The sequence below is a fragment of the Lineus longissimus genome, chromosome 3 (assembly GCF_910592395.1).
Source record: "Lineus longissimus chromosome 3, tnLinLong1.2, whole genome shotgun sequence".
Classification (NCBI taxonomy): Eukaryota; Metazoa; Nemertea; class Pilidiophora; order Heteronemertea; family Lineidae; genus Lineus; species Lineus longissimus.
Window position 1 is genome coordinate 12525120 of NC_088310.1, and position 4579 is coordinate 12529698.

A 4579-nucleotide genomic window follows, 5' to 3' on the forward strand; every position below is an offset into this window, starting at 1 on the left:
TCGTAAAAATCGCTGTTTTTTTCTAAAAAGGTGTTTTTGTGGTCATTTTGGCTGTTTATTTCGAGGGTACGGTAGGAGGTCATCGTTCACTCGATAACTCTTTTTAAAATGAAATAAAAGCGTTTTAAGATACATGATATGAATTGATATTAATATTCGTTAAGTGGGATTGTCGGTGGACGTTCATTGTTGAACAGTTGTGCTGGAATTACGAAAATATATCGATATCGTTGAGAGTTCATTCATTAGGGGCCTGTTCTCAATTTTCCTTACAACGCCTCTAGCACTGGGCAATTGCCACCATCTTGAAAAGCAGTGCCGCGGATGGCTATCGCATCGCCACTACGCATGAGAACACGATGGCTGCCCTGCGCTGCATTGATAGTTCGTAATAAATTCACATAAAAACACACCAGAAGATCTCCGATTTTATTTACAAAGATCATATTTTGTTATTTATTGATAAAACAAGCCATTTTACCACAGCAGGTGACACATATTAGGCCTGAATAAGACTTTAGAATTTGAAGTGGTGGTGACGATGCCGATATCCAAGATGGCGGAATTATACCAGTGGTCAAATCTCATCTATTTTGGGTAATTGCATCATTATTTCTTTTTGTGATTGGTGATTTGTAAAATTGAGAATGATTGAAAAATCAGTATTTTTTCACCCAAAGGCATGAGTGAACATTTGATAAGTTTATTGTGATTTAATTGGTAATTTGGTCGACATTTTGACAATTATATTTAGCAATATTTCGATAAATGCGGACCTGCTTCTTCCTCTTTTCGTAGTGGCGGTGTTTCGATAACTCAGGTCAGTTTCACGGCAAAAATAAGTGGTAGTTTTGAAATTCGAATGTGCATTTATTGATGTAACGATAAAGTACATTTCCGAGAATAATTAGTGAAAGTTTCAGTAGGTGTCGATTTTTGTAAAGTAGTGTATAGGCGATGGATTGGCTCAGCCATGTGCTCGTCGTGTCAGCGGGGCGCAAGCCGTCATGGGGGATGTAGGCTACACTACAATGCACGTGATTGATGGTTGAACATTCACTCTCGTTGACAGTGTATTATTGAAATATTTGATTGTGATGATGGTGTATTGTACTAGGCCTTGCATGCTCCCAACGTGTGGCATATTTCACATTGATACTACCAGTATCAATTACAAAAAAATAGATTGTGAGTAACAATAGGCCTACAATACAATCAATGCTACATGTCATGAGGGTGGGAACGGGGAAGGGGGCGGGGTAACTGTCTCGACGTCCCGTTAGGAAAAAAGGCTTATCCCGTTTCCCAATATGCAATTTTAGCCGAATCGTGACGCAAAACACGGCTTGTCTCGAATCCCGCTAAAATAAGGGTGTCTATCCCGAATCCCGACAGTTATTTTCGGCCCATCCCAGTGTCCCGAAAATACCCGTTCTCCCCCTCATAAATAGTAGACCATATTGTCACATTGATGTTTTCTTTCATTACAGTTAGACTTCGAGATCTACATTTTCGACAAAGGCCTGGTGTATAAATATTACGTACTTGATGAAGGTAATATTAATTTCTTCAAATTTGAAGCATGACGTTAATGGGGTACCAGCACAACTTCATTGACTGCTACGTGGCGCTGGTGGTATTTAAGGTATTGCATCGCTCATATCACTTGAAAAAAACATTTACCCTAGTTACGACCAAAGCTGTTTAGCAGAGGGCGATACCTCATCAGGAGCGCCACAATCATATCATTGGTGTGAAAGCATTTGTATGAAGTTTTTCAGTTCTCAATGTGTTCAAAACCTTAATTGTGAAATTGTGCACTGCGAATTCAAATTTACGTCACTACGTTAGTTTGACATCCATTGATGTCACGGTAATTTCACTGTTATGCTGTGCTGCTTTCAGGTTTAATGACACGAATGAGTACAAGTACATTACATATTTTCGACGAAGGCCTTCTGTAATTTCATACGCTTCTTACGGTTAGTATTGATTCATAATTTCTAGTAAAAAAGTTAATTTTGAAAGTGAAAAATATGTTACAATACAATAGACCTGCAAATACCATATACGCAAGTTTTTAACAAATATCACACATATTCCCCAGTTGACTTGTGATGATATTGATAATGGTGGTGGTGGTGTTATCATGTACATGGCTTCTAACGTAGTAAATGTTTTCTTTTCAGCAACATTCAATAGATTTATTTACTGTATTATCATTTCGACCAAGGCGAATTCGACACTTCAATTACACAAGGTTAGTAACTTTTGTTCACAAAATCCAAATGGAGGCAAATACAGAACAATCAAACTTAGTCATTCAAGTCAGTTACTGAAGCACAGTGAAAACTGTCGGGAGCAGTGCAACTGATGGCATGTCAAACTTCCAGTGACTGTCCCTGTCCATATATTTCAAGACAGTACAAATCTTGTAATCATTTTGTTTATGCAATGTACGTTATTATGTATCATTTCAGCACAATCAAACTTAGTCATTCCAGTCAGTTACTGAAGCACAGCGAAAACTGTCTGAATTAGTGCTGCTGATGGCATGTAATTACTCTACTACCACTACCAGTGACAGTCAATGTCCATATATTTTCAAGTGTGCGAAATTAGTACTCGTCTACTTCTTAGTGTTATTTGAATGCAATGTATGTTATAAAAATATTTTTTCAACACTATATCAACATTCTCATTCCTGTCAGTTTCTGAAAATCAGCTAAAGCAATCGCTACCAATGCAGCTGATAACAGCAATTCTTTTTGTTCCCAATGCCCATCCATGACAATATATTTCACCCATGTGACAATCATGTAATCATCCTGTTTTTTGTGTTCTATTCATGCAATAAATAAATTCAGTATTTTCAAATCATTGGTGCTACAAAACTATTCTCATTATAGATTATTCATATTTTATAAAATGCTGTCATGTCAAATTTTGTGTCCTATAAATCATTATGAAGTCGGCATTTTATATACAACTTTTGTACTCCTCCTAAATAAACATACAAATCTTGTTTTATGTAAACTTTGTATATGTGACCCGTCACAGCAAAACCAGACGCATGTCGCTCTGAGCTTGGCAGGTTGAGACGGACTGTTTGTTCATTTATCTATTGTCTGCCTTTTGTAAAATATGAGCACATCAATTTCTTCCATTATCTCCTGGTGTCATTTAGGCTCATCTTCTGTGCGACATGTACCTGGTTTTGCTGTGACGGGTCACATATTCTATAGATATACAACACTCTAATGTCACAATGCCTCTCTCACTCGCTTTTATATAGCAAGATGTATGAATAAACATGACACACCAACTATGTACAAAATTGCTAACAAACTGCACCATTTGTCAGTACACCACATGAAATACAGAGATATGTCTTAATTCTAATCTTTCATTAGCGACACCATTTCTTACCCGAGTGCCTCCTTCATTCATACATCTTGTACTTTAACTCAAGATACCCATCTTTGAATATTTTTAGTATACCAAGTACTACAATGTCAATGTATTGAAGTCATGTTCTTGTAGTGTTATTGGCTTTCTATTATCTTGTCAAAATACCACTTGGTTCTCGCAAAATCTCAATAAAAACAAAAGCTATTGCATGTATTGCATATTCTAACAGCTATCCACTGTATCGATTTATCCATCATCTGTACTATTTGTCACAAAAATGTTATATTATGTAAATCATATTTCATTACATAATGCACACTGCCAATTACTGCTGAACCATTCATATGTCATTTAAATAAATAATTTTCAACTTTTTAAAACCGTCTTATAGTACTGTTCTTGTCACTTAGCTGAACCAATTGCTCTATAGCATGAAATTTCCAGAAATGCGCCAGGGACTGAAAAGTGCTGTTTTAACAGAGAGGTGTCCTAAACTGAGAAGTCGAGTTGAATGGAAACAACCAATTTGGAACCAAAAACTACTGTCCGTATTAAAGAGGTTGTCCTCAATAGAAAGGTGTCCACAAAAAGTAGGCCCACTGTATATGAAAGTACAAACCCTGGTACATGTAGTGACATCATCTACTCCTCGATGTGGACACCTGCAAATGCAGCGACAATGTCACATCAGTTATTTAATTCATCGTCCTTTGTGCAGATGGCACCACCCATCAAGCATGTTGGTGACGAATAGTGTCGCAGCATTTCGTCACCGAGCTTACACGAAAATGCACTGTCATTCATTCAGCCATAAGTGTAAGACTGTAGGGTTGTTTCCAACCAAAACATGTTCGAAATGTGTCAAGCATTCGGAACACCCAAAGACTGATTAGAGAAGTCAAAATTGAATGGAAACAACCAATTTGGGACCAAAACCAGTGTCCTTATTGGAAAGGTTGTCTTTAATAGAGAGGTGTCTACTAACGGAGGTTCCACTGTACATAATGTAGGAACCCTGGTTGTGACATTGTCCACTCCTCCAGCTGCACACCACCAAATCCACAACAATGTCACACCAGTTATTTAGTTCATCATGCTTATGGTCATTGTACTTTCATCTTATGTAAAATGTAACTTTTTACACGGTTTCAATAAACGAAATTTGTAA

The 4579-nt window shown here is 37.2% G+C and overlaps 1 long non-coding RNA gene across 2 annotated transcripts; it reads left to right on the plus strand.

Annotated features, from left to right (window-relative positions):
* LOC135485728 (uncharacterized) lies at window positions 1–3922 on the plus strand. 2 transcript variants are annotated; one of them, XR_010446613.1, is made up of 5 exons: window positions 1–820; window positions 1491–1554; window positions 1906–1982; window positions 2190–2260; window positions 2481–3922. It is a non-coding gene; the product is annotated as an uncharacterized LOC135485728 (long non-coding RNA). The 2 variants fall into 2 exon arrangements; XR_010446612.1 differs by having other exon boundaries at window positions 2–1554.
* The last annotated feature ends 657 nt before the right edge of the window (window positions 3923–4579 follow it).